The sequence below is a fragment of the Ovis aries genome, chromosome 1, assembly GCF_016772045.2.
Source record: "Ovis aries strain OAR_USU_Benz2616 breed Rambouillet chromosome 1, ARS-UI_Ramb_v3.0, whole genome shotgun sequence".
In the NCBI taxonomy this organism is placed as follows: Eukaryota; Metazoa; Chordata; class Mammalia; order Artiodactyla; family Bovidae; genus Ovis; species Ovis aries.
In genome coordinates this window covers 155,065,248-155,081,076 of record NC_056054.1, presented here as the reverse complement: position 1 = coordinate 155,081,076, position 15,829 = coordinate 155,065,248, and the positions used below count along the sequence as shown (strand labels likewise).

The following is a 15,829-nucleotide window of genomic DNA, read 5'->3' as shown; positions in this document are numbered from 1 at the left end:
ACACAGTATGAGAACAGAAGAGGTATATTAGAGACACTGACATCTTCAGGAGGTTTTGAAGCATAAGTAGAAGTGTTCTAGATGGCAAGGCAGGGAAAAGACATACCCAGTAGCATAACCCAATAAAGCATGGAATGGTCAACAAATTGCCAAGGAAACACAGATGTATAGAATAGTCTTATGGACTCTGTGGGAGAGGGCGAGGGTGGGATGATTTGGGAGAATGGCATTGAAACATGTATAATATCATATGTGAAACCAAACTCCAGTTCAGATTCGATGCATGATGCAGGATGCTTGGGGCTGGTGCACTGGGATGACCCAGAGGGATGGTATGGGGAGGGAGGTGGGAGGGGGGTTCAGGATGAGGAACATGTGTACATCTGTAGCAGATTCATGTTGATGTATAGCAAAACCAGTACAATACTGTAAAGTGAAAAAAAAAAACCAACAACAACAAGGAAAATATGTCTGTAGGAGAGTGATTTTAGCTGAAGTTGTGGAAGACCTCTATTTCTGTAGGACTTTATTGTTTACACCATGGTTTCTATTGGTCTGCATACCAAAAAAAAAGGGAAAAAAAAAAAAACATGAAACAGTGGATGCAAGTATGACTATCTCTTATTTATCAAGCTCAGTGAAAAGCATGACTTACCTACAGAGATACAGCAAGGAAATAACATGATTGTGGTTAAAATTTCAGGTGTCCCAGCTCTTGGTTTGTTGGTTTTTTTTTTTTTTCCTACAACAAAATTCTGCTCTAGTTCTCATTCGTACACATTAAAATATCAGACACAAAAATGCAAAGTAATGAGAAAGGGCAAAGAAATTCGGGAATTAGGCAGACCTGGATTTGAATCACAGACTTGGTCTTGTTGAAAGAACTTGATTTTAATTCTTTCTTTTAATATAAATTTATTAATTTTAATTGGAGGTTAATTACGTTACAATATTGTATTGGTTCTGCCATACATCAACATGAATCCGCCACAGGTATACACGTGTTCCCCATCCTGAACTCCCCTCCCTCCTCCCTCCCCATACCATCCCTCTGTGTCAGTCTTTTGGACTCTGTGGGAGAAGGCGAGGGTGGGATGATTTGGGACAATGGCATTGATTTTAATTCTTAACTTCTTGGAAAATATTTCTAAACTTATAAAACAGAACATTCACTGATACATAATAAATACTCAGTTAATGATGGCTATTGTTATTTGCAAAAAGAAATCTTAATGACACAGATAACCATGATGATGTGATTACTCATCTAGAGCCAGACATCCTAGATTGCAAAGGAAAATGGGCCTTAGGAAGCATCACAATGAACAAAGCTAGTGGAGGTGATGGAATTCCAGCTGAGCTATTGCAATTCCTAAAAGATGATGCTGTGGAAGTGCTGCACTTAATATGCCAGCAAGTTTGGAAAGCTCAGCAGTGGCCACAGGATTGGGAAAGGTCAGGTTTCATTCCAATCCCAAAGAAAAAGCAATACCAAAGTATGTTCAATTGCACCGCACAATTGTATTTATCTCATATGCTAGCAAAATGATTCTCAAAATTCTCCAAGCCAGGCTTCAACAGTATATGAACCAAGAGCTTCCAGGTATTTAAACTGGATTTAGAAAAGGCAGAGGAACCAAAGATTAAATTGCCAACATCCACTGGATCATAGAAAAAAATAGAAGTTCAGAGAAACATCTTCTTCTGCTTTGACTACACCAAAGCCTTTGACTGTATGGATCACAACAAACCATGGAATATTCTTCAACAGATGGGAATACCAGATCATCTTACCTGCTTCCTGAGAAACCTGTATACAGGTCAAGAAGCAAGAGTTAGAACCAGACATGGAACAAAGGACTGGTTCCGAATTGGGCAAGGAGTATATCAAATCTGTATATTGTCACTGTGCTTATTTAACTTCTATGCAGAGTGCATCATGTGAAATGCCAGACTGGATGAAGCATAAGCTGGAATCAAGATGTCCAGCAGAAATATTAATAACCTCACATATGCAGATGACACCACCCTAATGGCAGAAAGCAAAGAGGAACTGAAGAGTCTCTTGATGAAGGCAAAAGAGGAGAGTGAAAAATCTGGCTTAAAACTCAACATTCAAAAAACTAAGATCATGGCATCCGGCCCCATCACTTCGTGGCAAAGAGATGGGAAAACAATGGAAACAGTGAGAGACTTTATTTTCTTGGGCTCCAAAATCAGCACAGATGGTGACTGCAGCCATGAAATTAAATGATGCTTGCTTTTTGGAAGAAAAGCTACGGCCAATCTAGACAGCATATTAAAAAGCAGAGATATTACTTTACAGACAAAGTTCTGTCTAGTCAAAGATATTATTTTTCCAGTAGTCATGTATGGATGTTTGAGCTGGACTATAAAGAAAGCTGAGCACAGAAGAATTGATACTTTTGAACTATAGTGTTAGAGAAGGCTCTTGAGGGTCCCTGGGACTGCACCAGATCAAACCAGACAATTCTAAAGGAAATCAGTACTGAATATTCTTTGGAAGGACTGATGCTAAAGTTGAAACCAATACTTTGGCCACCTGATGCAAAGAAATGACTTATTGGAAAAGACCCTGAGTTTGGGAAAGATTGAAGGCAGGAGGAGAAGGGGATGACAGAGGAAGAGATGTTGGATGACATCACCGACTCAATGGACATGAGTGTGAGCAAGCTCCAGAATTGGTGATGGACAGGGAGGCCTGGTATGCTATAGTCCATGGGGTCGCAAAGGGTTGGACATGGCAGAGCGGCTGAAATGAACTGATAGTTATTTGATTATCACTATCATTGTTATTTTATTTTACATGAGATATGCATATCTTTCAAAAATAATCACTGTTTTGGTTTGCTAAGAAATATTTTCAAACTTGTTTTATGCTACGTTATATTGCATTTGTCTGTTTAAGTTATCTTGTCTCCTTTATTTTTAGTCCCTAAACTCCTTATGAATAAGTAAACATTTATTCCTATACTCCTGATGTTTAGTTCCACTGTTATTGCAAGGCTGAGATATTTTTTTTAAAAATTGAGGGAAATAAACAAAATCTTGTCATATAATAGTTGTGTAATATAAATTATATTTGTTATATTTTTTTTTAATTTAAATGATGAATTACTTTATAAACTTAAGATCTGACACCTACCTGCCATGCCCCAAATAAGCAAATTAGTTTACTATATTCCTCATCATTATTATCCCACAATCTGCTTTTAAAGATGAAGGAAGAGTTTATCAGATGAAGACTGAAGGAAGATACAGTACATTCATTTGTATAAACATCTTAAAGATAAAGATAAAATTTAGGTGAGTATGCTTGCTTAAGCTCCTAGTAGAGACTAATGTCCTGACCAGTGTTAAGAATACTGAAACTAATAGTTATAATTACTCCTAAATATATAGTCAATTTTGCAGTATTACTGAAGCAAGCCCAGATATGCTTATTAAGAGAAATATTTGCAAAGTGCTTAACATGATCCAAGTTTTGCTGGTATCTAATCAAGTCAATTTTGATTTGTGCTGTTACAGATTTATTATCACATAACATGGGCAATTGTAGTGCCAATGTATTAATATCTGAGCAATATATAATTGCTTCCAATTACTAATAATGTTCTAATTTAAGTAGACCTCTGGTCTCAGATAATTTACCTATAGGTTCTATAATGTTTTATAAAGTATATTTTGGAAGGAATGTAATTTTCCTTTATTTCAACTACTGTTCGATATGAGAATCCAATGTATATTCCAGGAGTAGAAATTAAAATTAATGATGCTCTAAGCCAGGATAAGTAAAAAATAATAAATTTCAGAATACAAATATACATTGAGGTGATAAAGTTAGAGACATGGTCTGTCCTGCTATAAGTGAAAAGTAGGTCAGAATCAATACAGTAAGGTTTAGACCTGTTAAAGGGGCTAATCTAACACCACAGGGTCCAGCAGGTAATGAAAATAGGGCATTGCTCCCCAAAGGCTGCAACTTACTGCTGCTATTTGGGAAAAAGAAGATTCTAAGGTGAAAAATGTCCCATTCACATACTAATGTGATTTAGTTTATCAAGCTGTGTGAAGTTTACATTGGCAAGCTGCAAGTAGAGTTTAGGGCTGGTGAGAAAAATTAGGGCAAATTTCAACTGAAACAAATGGAGAAGGCAATGGCACCCCACTCCAGTACTCTTGCTTGGAAAATCCCATGGATGGAGGAGCCTGGTAGGCTGCAATGCATGGGTTTGCAAACAGTTGGACACGACTGAGTGACTTCACTTACACTTTTCACTTTCATGCATTGGAGAAGGAAATGGCAACCCACTCCAGTGTTCTCGCCTGGAGAATCCCAGGGACGGGGGAGCCTGGTGGGCTGCCATCTATGGGTTCGCACAGAGTTGGACACGACTGAAGGGACTTAGCAGCACAGCAACAATTGAAACAGAAGAATAGACAAGAGAGAATTAGAATATGGGGTATGCCTATGAATTTACCTCTTTGGGTCACCCAAGACTTAGTGAGAAATTAACGGAAGGAAAGAATTAAATTAGACTGACTTCCCTGGTAGCTCAGCTGGTAAAGAATCAGCCTGCATTGCAAGAGTCCCCACTTGGATTCCTGGGTGAGGAAGAACCTCTGGAGAAGGAATAGGCTACCCACTCCAGTATTTGTGGGCTTCCCTGTTGTCTCAGCTGGTAAAGAATCTGCCTGCAATACAGGAGACCTGGGTTTAATCCCTGGGTTGGAAAGATCCCCTGGGGAAGGGAAAGGCTACCCACTCTAGTCTTCTGGCCTAGAGAATTTCACAGACTGTGTAGTCCATGGGGTCACAATGAGTCAGACAGGACTGAGCAACTTTCACTTTGAATTCATCATTGTCCTTAATACAGATTCCTATTTCAGAAAAACTTTGAAATTGGGGCTGACATTAAAGAAGAGCTGGTAGTTCTAAAACCTAACAGCTTTTAGATAAATACTGTTCTTTAAAAGTGGTGAACAAACTTTTACAACTGTAATCCTGGAAGATAGCCACTACATTTCTTTCAGAAGTGAAGCAGAAATGCAAGGAATTCTCTCAAAGGTATTAAAAAAGAGCTAAAAACCCATCCAAGATATTTGTCTTCTTGAATTATGGGATTTTCTCTAATAATGTAAGAGACTTGGCCACATGATGAATACTGACTCTCACAAAAGAGTGTATGTGTGTGTGTGTGTGTGTATATATACTGGAGCAGGCTGCCATTTCCTCTTTCAGGGTATCTTTTTGATCCAGGGATTGAACTCTAGTCTCCTGGCTCTCTGCATTGCAGGCAGATTCTTTACCCACTGCAGACTGATTGCAGCCATGGAATTAAAAGACCCTTGCTCCTTGGAAGAAAATCTGTGACAAACATAAACAATGTGTTAAAAAGCAGAGACATCACTTTGCCAGCAAATGTCTGCATTGTCAAAGCTATGGTTTTTCCCGCAGTCATGTGAGAACGTGAGAGGTGGACCATGAAGTCTGTGAGTAGAAGAATTGATACTTTCAAACTGTGGTGTTGGAGAAGACTCCTGAGAGTCCCTTGGGCAGCAGGAGATCAAACCAGTCAATCCTAAAAGAAATCAACCCTGAATATTCATTGAAAGGATTATCTCTGGAGTTCTAATACTTTGACCACATGATGTGGAGAGCCAACTGATTGGAAAAGACTCTGATGCTGGGAAAGACTGAAGGCAAAAGGAGAAGGGAGGCAGCAGAAAATAAAATTGTTAGATAGCATCACCGACTCAATGGATATGAGTTGGAGTAAATTCCGGGAAATAGTGGGGAACAGGGAAGCCTGGTGTGCTATAGGACATGGGGTTGCAAAGAGTTGGAATCTACTTAGAGACTGAACAACAGCAAAACATATTTTACAACTTTTCTTTGAGAAATCAAAAGACAATGTTGAGATGTCATGTCGTTAATTGGCAAAGCACATTTAGAATAGGATTAGGGAATGATATTCATTTGATCAAATCATAAGAACCTGAGGACACAAATAGATATCTTTTCTTGGTTGTGTTTTACTTATGCTATTCTAAAATTCTTCTTTTTATATGTTACTCCAAACTGAAGTTTTATTTAGGTACAAGTTTGCAAAACAATTTCTCTTTCAGCCTGTTTAGTGTGATGTGAGCCCACCTTTAAAGGACAGAAAGAGGCCTGCAGGTCAGCTGAAAGTAATCAAAATAGTGTTTGATATACTGTGGTTAGAAAAGAATTACTGTACATTTCTTTTGAATTAATTTTATTCTGAAAAAACTGTAACTTCTTTTTCTATCTAAATATTCCCATTCCAACTTTGTCTCTTCAGTAGATATGGGTGAAAGTTTTAAAATAAATCCTTTTGTTACATTTAAATTTATTTAAATCCCTAATTGCATCCTCGGTAATTTCTGTTTTCTTTATTATATAAAAGAACAATTTGGGGGAACTGTATTATTTTATCTTGATTATATAGTAAAGACATATTAATCATCATTAAATAAGAATAAAACATAATGATTCTCCTAAGTGTTAACATTATCATAAAATGCCAGGACAATTCAGAATGTTAAGATTTTAGAAATTATTTGAAGGGACAATAAAAGGGTAAATTTAAGTTTTTTACATCTCCTCACATTTGTAGCTCTAGGCTGATGAGAATGATAATTTGGTAGGTTGTGATTAACAAAACATGCTAGATTTTAGGCTTCAGAGAAAGAAGTGGGAGTTACAACTGGTAGCTATATTAACATTACCATACCATCATTTAATTATATTTCTTCCTCATTCACCAGAAATTTTTACTTATCTGTCATTAACCTCTATCTTTAAATAAGTTTTTGCTGTAAAATGACAAAATGTGTACATAATTTTCTCTTATGTATTATCTACAAAAATTTTATTTTTTTGTGATCATATTTGCATTTATTTATTTTAAAAATTGTAGTATAGTTGATACAGTTTCAGATATACAGCATAGTGGTTGATATCTTTATAGATTACATATATAATATCAGAAAACAGGGCATCTGATGATTAGTATTTTACTGAAATTCTTGTTGCAAAGCTGTGTAAGTATATATATTTGTGTGTGTTTGCATGTACAGTAAATTACAATATAAACTGCATATCTCACCATATTTTGTGTCAAAACTGAACGCCAAGTTTCTAACCTATCAAGGGATGTATCAACAGGGCTTACAGCTCTGAATTAAGTTAAAAATACTCACGTATAATAATAATGTAAGATAATAATATTGTAAGATAATACATGTAGGATAATATTGTTTAGCTTTTCTAAACAAAAGCTACTGTAAAACATTTTCTCACTGTCTTCTCAGATCGTACCTCCCTCAGTTTTACAGGAAGACTGTAGAAGTCAGGACCCAGAAATGAGAAACCACACATCAGCATTCAGTTTCATCCTCCAGGGATTAACAGATAACCTACAAATGCAGATTTTGACTTTGATATTTTCTACTCATCACATACATGTTGAATATAATTGGAAACCTGGTCATCATAACCCTCATATTAGTGGATTCTCACCTTAAAACTGCGATGTACTTTTTTCTCCAAAATTGTTCCGTCTTAGAAATCTCATTCACTTCTGCCTGCATTCCTAGATTCTTGTACAGTATATTAACAGGAAACAGGACCGTTACTTATAACGCTCGCCTGTTCCAACTAGTTTTTAAATCTATGTTTGGTGTAACAGAATTCTTTCTCTTGGTCACCCTGTCCTATGATCGTTATGTAGCCATCTGCAAACCCCTGCATTACATGACCATCATGAACCACAGATTCTGCAAAATGGTTTTCTTCTGCTGTTGGATAACCACTTTCTTAATTGTTTTTCCACCGTTTTGCTTGGGACTGAATCTGGAATTCTGTGACTCTGTCATTGATCACGTTTTTTTGTGACATTTATCCACTCCTGAAGATCTCATGCTCAGATCCATGGTTCATGGAAGAGATAACTCTTGTTTGCTATGTGTTGATATTTATCACGACTCTTACATGTGTTGTTCTGTCCTACATATGTATCATCAGAACAGTTCTAAGATTCCCCTCTGCCTAGCAAAAGACAAAAGCTTTTTCCACCTGTTCTTCCCACTTTGTTGTGGTTTCTATCACCTATGGCAGCTGCATGTTTGTCTATATCAAACTTTCATCAAAAGATGAAATGACTATCAATAAGGAAGTAGTAATACTTACGACTTCCATTTCCCCCATGTTAAACCCATTTATTTATACTCTGAGAAACAAACAAGTGAAACAAGCATTTAGTGATTTACTCAAGAATTCTACAGGTCTCAAAGAACTAAGAGAACGTTGAGATCAGGTTCCCTAAACAATCGTCTTATGTGTATATCCTCTATTATCTCTTCTTAAGTGAGATCTGGTCTTCTATTCTGATTAAGTCATTTCTTTTTTCTTTTTTTTTACTTAATATTCAACTTTATTTTCTCCTTGCTCAGTTTCATTTATTTATTTATGTTGTTTAACCATTTATCATTTGTTATTATTATTTTTTTTTACTTTACAATATTGTATTGGTTCTGCCATACATCAACATGAATCCAGCACGGGTGTACACATGTTCCCCATCTTGAACCCCCCTCCCACCTCCCTCCCCGTACCATCCCTGTGGGTCATCCCAGTGCACCAGCCCCAGGCATCCTGAATCCTGCATCAAACCTGGAAGGGCGACATAAATCACAGCAGGATCCTCTATGACCCACCTCCCAGAATACTGGAAATAAAAGTAAAAATAAACAAATGGGACCTAATTAAACTTAAAACTTCTGCACAACAAAGGAAACTATAAGCAAGGTGAAAAGACAGCCTTCGGAATGGGAGAAAATAATAGCAAATGAAGCAACTGACAAACAGCTAATCTCAAAAATATACAAGCCACTCCTGCAGCTCAATTCCAGAAAAATAAACGACCTAATCAAAAAATGGGCCAAAGAACTAAATAGACATTTCTCCAAAGAAGACATACAGATGGCTAACAAACACATGAAAAGATGCTCAACATGACTCATTATCAGAGAAATGCAAATCAAAACCACAATGAGGTACTATTTCACTTCAGTCAGAATTGCTGCAATCCAAAAGTCTACAAGCAATAAATGCTGGAGAGGGTGTGGAGGAAAGGGAACCCTCTTACACTGTTGGTGGGAATGCAAACTAGTACAGCCACTATGGAGAACAGTCTGGAGATTCCCTATATGAAATGAATCGCCAGTCCAGGTTCAATAGATGATGCTGGATGCTTGGGGCTGGTGCACTGAGACGACCCAGAGGGATGGTACGGGGAGGAAGGAGGGAGGGGGTTCAGGATGGGAAACACGTGTATACCTGTGGTGGATTCATGCTGATGTATGGCAAAACCAATACAATATTGTAAAGTAATTAACCTCCAATTAAAATAGATAAATTTATATTTAAAACAAACAAACAAAAAACCTGGAAATAGAACTGCCCTATGACTCAGCAATCCCACTGCTGGGCATACACATGGAAGAAACCAAGAATTGAAAGACACACGTGTACCCAAATGTTTGCATACAAAAATTTTAAATGATAGCTTGCTACAAAGAAAATAATTATGACAGTTTATCTCATAAAAGTTACTTATTAGTTATTAAATATGAAATATACAGTATATAAAATAGTAGGTGTTTGCACAAATGTATAAGGAATAGCTTCATAACATGTTTTATATATTACTTCAATTTTTTCTATGCCAATATGATATAAATTATGACATTTTATAACATAACAAAAGTTGAGAAGTGATGTCTACCCATAGAGTGACATGAGTTTGTTACATATTAAGGAAATTTCAAGGTAATCACAAAATGATTTGTTTTACCTAGATAATGAAATTGTTAACTTTTCTTTAATGTTGTAATTCATTGTATGAGACCACAGCTATAACAGGCGAAAGGGACTTGAGTATGAATTAAATCAAATATATTGAACAAGATGGCTTCCAGGATCTTTTATGTTATTCGACTACAATATGCATTTCATTTCACTGTGTAATAAAGACACTATACAGTACCAAATATACTATATATTTAGTCATATTAAATTATAAGACATATTTATAGTAAATTTGAATTTATTAATAAATATATATATCTTTATGCTTGAGACAAGTTATTTAATATTAAAATTGACCTATCAACACTTGAAAATGGAGAAAACTTCAGCACTTACATATTTCATTTTAGTATGAGTTGTAGTTATTTGAAGAGTGTATGTCTTTTAACAGAATTCTGATTGGTATGTCTTTTATACAGTCACAGCTAAAAATAAGAAATAATATGTGCATGCATTTATATAGCACAACTTTTTATATTTCTAATCAACATTAAAGCATATCTTTTTATTTATTCAATTCTACATTTGAGTTCCTCTAAAATGTATAGAGCATTAATATTTTTTTCTAAGCTTTTATGTAGCAATTTTGTTACAATTAAAAGGCTGGAAATTTTTTGCTATGTTTTCTAAGCTATTGAATTTTGAATTTGAGTTTGTAATCTTCCACTTTTCAAAACCTCTCACTATACTTATTAATGTGGTTAATTACATAAATTCTATAAAAGTGGTTAATTATACATAAATTATATATAAAATTATATAAACAATTTATAATTGCTTAATATTAAACCATAGTTTAATTATTGATGATAAATTAATTTTGATAAAGCATGATTTTTTTAACATGTTATTGTATTATATTTGCTAGTATTTCATTTAGGATTTTTCCATCAGTATTTGTAAGTTAAAAGTGATTTCCATGATAGTCACAATGGAGGAAGGAGGGGATGGGAAGAACTGAAAGCTAGCTTTGACATGTGCTCACTACCTTGTGTACAACAGCTAGTGAGAAGCTGCTGTATAGCACAGGGGGCTCAGCTCTGTGTGCCCTGATGACCTAGAGGGCTGGGAAGGGGGTGAATAGGAGGGAGGCTCAAGAAGGAGGGGATATTTATTTACTTATAGTTGATTTAGGCTGTAGTATAGCATAAACTAACACACCATTGTAAAGCAATTATCATTCAATTACACAAAGTAACTTCCAGTGTTCTTTTTTCCCCCTGCTATATCTTTATAAGACTTTTAACTACTGATGTTTTGATGTCATTATATTAAAAAAATGGAAAACTTTTAAAATAGCACCTATTTAGGATTTGATGTAGTTAGCAGAGCTGTGATATAAAGCATATCCTTACACAGTATCTGTAATTTTGCCTATTTATAAATATATTTTTATAAATTATATCTTCCTAGAAACATATCTTGGAGAAGGTAATGGCAACCCACTCCAGTACCCTTGCCTGGAAAATACCACGGACGGAGGAGCCTAGTAGGCTGCAGTCCATGGGGTCACGAAGAATCGGACACTTATTGAGCGACTTCACTTTCACTTTTCGCTTTCATGCATTGGAGAAGGAAATGGCAACCCACTCCAGTGTTCTTGCCTGGAGAATCCCAGGGACAGGGAGCCTCGTGGGCTGCCGTCTATGGGGTCGCACAGAGTCGGACACGACTGAAGCGACGCAGCAGCAGCAGCAGCAGAAACATATCTATTACATATAGGCTTTTGAATCCTTCTGCCTAGAGTTATGGTATGCCTTTAATATTTTAATCTCTTCTTTATTGGAAATCTTTACTCTCTTGATTAATCTTTTATGTTGTTGATCTTTTCTTTTCTCTAGAAAGATTAACTAAGCATTTGAAATCTTTACTGATTTCTTTGCTGACCTTACCAATTCTGTAGTTTGCTTTCTAGTTAGTTAATTTCTGCTTTTATCTTTATTTCCTCTCTTCTAGATTTTTACATTAAAATATTCTGGTTATATACAGTTTTTAAAGATTTATATCTGCTTGTTTTTATTTCCCCTTTCTTCCTCCCTTCCTCCCTCCCTTTCTTTCTCTCTCCCAACCATGTTCAGCACTATGATTTTTCCTGTGAATAACATTTCAGACAGTCCTTATGTATTTTATAGATTTTCTGTTTTCAAGTTAGATTTTAATCAAAGGTTTTTTCTTTATGTTTGACTCATGAGTTTATTTCTAAATATTGTTTATATTGCCACTTAAATATTTTCTTTCATTGTCATTATATTCTGGGATTATTGAGTTCATGACAGAGAAAATAATTTATAATACTGCTGTTACATTATCTTTTCCTGATTGCTGTTTTCTTTGCTACTCCATAGGTAATTGATTAAAAAATTAGTCATATATAAAAAATACCCCTTATTTTTAAGGCAGAATTTTTTATATGTCAATCAATTATATTTTTGCTATTATTCAGCTTATGTATATAGTTAATATTATTTGACCTGTCAAGGTCAAATGTATGTTTCTACAACAGGTAATGCTACATACACAATTTCTAGATAATTATCTTTGCAATCCATGTTTATGTGTGCTCAGTTGCACAGTTGTGTCCAACTCTTTGCAACCCCATGAATGGTAGCCCACCAGGCTCTTCTGTCCATAAATTTTCCAGAGAAGAATACTGGAGCAGGTTGCCATTTTTTGCTTCTGGGGATCTTCCTGACCCAGGGACTGAACCTGTGTCTTACATCTCCTGCATTGGCGGGAGGATTCTTTACCACTGCACCACCTGGGAAGCTCCTCTTCTTCCTACTACTGTCAATTTGAAGTGACCATCTTTATTTCATGTATTGTTGCTACCTGAATTCAAATTAAAGGGTTGAAAAGATTATATAGGGCAGTGGCTAATGAGAAATTTTCCAGGTGGTCTTAACAGGAGGAGCAAAGTTCACAAGTCTCAAGCAATCTTTTACCAAGATAACCAACAAGTAACAAGTCCATCACTTAGGGCACTACCTAAATATAAAATATAAATGAGAAAATGTAAAATTCAAAAGTAATATAAATAAAATCCAGTTAAGAACTTGTCTCAGAATCTTCGTGTGACAATTAAAAAAAATGTTTGTGAACAGCTCTTGAAAAAAAAAATTAGCTTCTATGTTGTGTAAAAGGAGCACCAGCTTTTGTAATTAAATAGTTATATTGTCAACTACTTCCTATGATGAAAATGTCAAAGTAGGCTATACCTTATCAAAATAAGTCACATAAACACAATTTGGAGTTATAACAAAATATCATTTAAATCTTCCCTTTAAAAAAATACAATTAACAACCTATCAGAAGTAGAGTGCACAAGCTTCAAAAATACAATTAACTTCTTACGTCAAAGAAAAAAAAATAGAAAACTAACTAAATAAATAAATTTGTCAAAGCCTTAAAAACAGGTTTTCTGCCCTAAAGTTCTGAGATAATTGAAGATCAGGGTCTTGAGAAACAAATGTTTTCTGCTATCCATGTATGCAGGTAATGTCATCAGTGAGGCGAATATCTATAGCAGATACACCATTTTCCTTTTGATCATTCAAATACAAGGAAGAATACAAAAAATACAGCATCAGGTCTGCTTTCCTTAATCTGCTAGAATTCAAGCTTTTATCCTTTAATATGTAATAAACATCATTACATATATATCTACAGTGAAAATCATTACTGCCCAATACCCTGTATTGCTGTACTAATGGTTCTTTTTCTCATACAGAAGGGAATATTTGGGAAAAATAAGGGACATTTTATTCCAAATGCATTTATGTATTGAGAAGATTCAAGGTAATTTAACATTGGTAGATGATACTCCATATAATTGAAAACTGAAATAAAAGATTAAAATTAATAGCATTTTCAAGGTATAATCCTCATAAATTTATGAGAAGATAACCTTATTAATCAAATTACATAAAATTCATCTGGGTCAATTTAGAGCCAAATTGTCCTTGAACTAGAAAAACATCAAAATGAACCTGTTTGCTTTTTAATTATTATGGATCAAGATGGAAAATTAAAATTTAGCCCTTTAAATCCTCTGGGGTTACCAAGGATTTTTGAAATTGTCATTTTAGTTTGCACAGATTACACACTGACTACTTCCACCTCACCCAAGCATTGGATTAAGCATCACATAAGGTTAGTATTTTTTGTTTGAAAATTACATTTATACAGAGAGAATGTAATGATGAGAACTCCAGTTCATGTTTCAAAATCACACAATCTAGTATAATGATTCTATAATGATTGACATTTTTTGCACAGTTTGTAATCAGATATGCATAATGTTCAAATGTACTCTCTAAACTAAAGATTTAGTGTCCTATTTTCCTTTTCAATGGATATGTAACTGAAGAGAAAACTAACATCCTGTTTGTTTCACTTCTGATAGGAATGTGAGAAAAAGCTGTCTATCTCTTTTGTTCCCAGCCTACAAAGTTAAGTTTCATTTGTCTAGGAAAGATACTAATTTTTATATTTTGGCATACTGCTTTTTGAAATATCCTCAATTGGGAAAAACAAAACTGAATCTCAAGTCTAAAATTATCCTACGCATGATGTTTTAGAATGCCATGGTTGGCTGGAATTTCATGATATGATGAACTGGAACTTTCAAGTTACAAATCATAAGGCCATGTCAGAAAAAATCTGTTTCTGATTTCTTCAGCTACAGTTCACATTTTCCTCTTAACTCTGTCTTGGTCTGTCTGAGATTAATTTGCAGGAGATGTTCAGTAGAAAGAGCAAGACATTATTCACTTAAAATGTAAGATAAAAATATCCTTTTTTTGCAGTTGGTATAAAAATGTCATGGTCGTTCATTATTTTTCCCACACTTATTGAACAGGACATGAAATTTCAAAGTCTTAGAGGAGACAAAAATTCTTTGTAGCAACTTAAACATTTCCTTGGGTTTGATAGTGTGTAAGCTAGAGAGGTTCAACTCATTACCCCAAACTGATAGTCTGCTAAATTCTCTTTCATTTACTCTTTCAGGAAAGTGTCATTTGCTTGGCAAAAGAAAAGTGTGGATTAGGCAATAAGAGTTAGGTCTTGTACTTCACAGCCTGATGCAATAGAACAAACTGTGTTACTAGATTTGTTTCTTTGCTTGGAAAATCCCGTGGTCGGAGGAGCCTGGTAGGCCGTGTGTAAGCTAGAGAGGTTCAACTCATTACCCCAAACTGATAGTCTGCTAAATTCTCTTTCATTTACTCTTTCAGGAAAGTGTCATTTGCTTGGCAAAAGAAAAGTGTGGATTAGGCAATAAGAGTTAGGTCTTGTACTTCACAGCCTGATGCAATAGAACAAACTGTGTTACTAGATTTGTTTCTTTGCTTGGAAAATCCCGTGGTCGGAGGAGCCTGGTAGGCTGCAGTCCATGGGGTCTAAGATTAGTCAGACACGACTGAGCGACTTCACTTTCACTTTTCACTTTCATGCATTGGAGAAGGAAATGGCAACCCACTCCAGTGTTCTTGCCTGGAGAATCCCAGGGACGGGGGAGCCTGGTGGGCTGCCGTCTATGGGGTCACACAGAGTCGGACATGACGGAAGCGACTTAGCAGGAGACTAAGTTTAAGTTTTTATTCCATGATTTTGATTTAACAGTGTGTAGAATTCTGAGCATGAAAAGTGTTAGTGAAAGTGTTAGTCACTCAGCTGTGTCCAACTCTTTCTGACCCTAGCCCACCAGACTCCTCTGTCCATGGAATTCTCTAGGCAAAAATATTGGTGTGGGTTGCTATTCCTTTCTCCAGGGGATCTTTCCCACCCAGGGATTGAAACTGGGTCTCTCTTGCATTGCAGGCAGATTCTTGACCATCTGAGCCATCAGGGAAGCCCTTGGATCATGGAAAGAGCAGCCTGTTAACATTACTCTCAGTGTCACTTTATTCTTCC

General features: G+C 35.6%; 1 protein-coding gene and 1 pseudogene across 3 annotated transcripts in view; one reads left to right on the top strand and one right to left on the bottom strand.

Moving 5' to 3' along the window:
* Positions 1-15,829, bottom strand: part of CADM2 (cell adhesion molecule 2) — a 1,291,443-nt gene that overhangs the window by 52,729 nt on the left and 1,222,885 nt on the right. The gene's annotated exons all lie outside the window — the stretch shown is intronic.
* Positions 7,411-8,346, top strand: LOC114118233 (olfactory receptor 6C2-like; annotated as a pseudogene).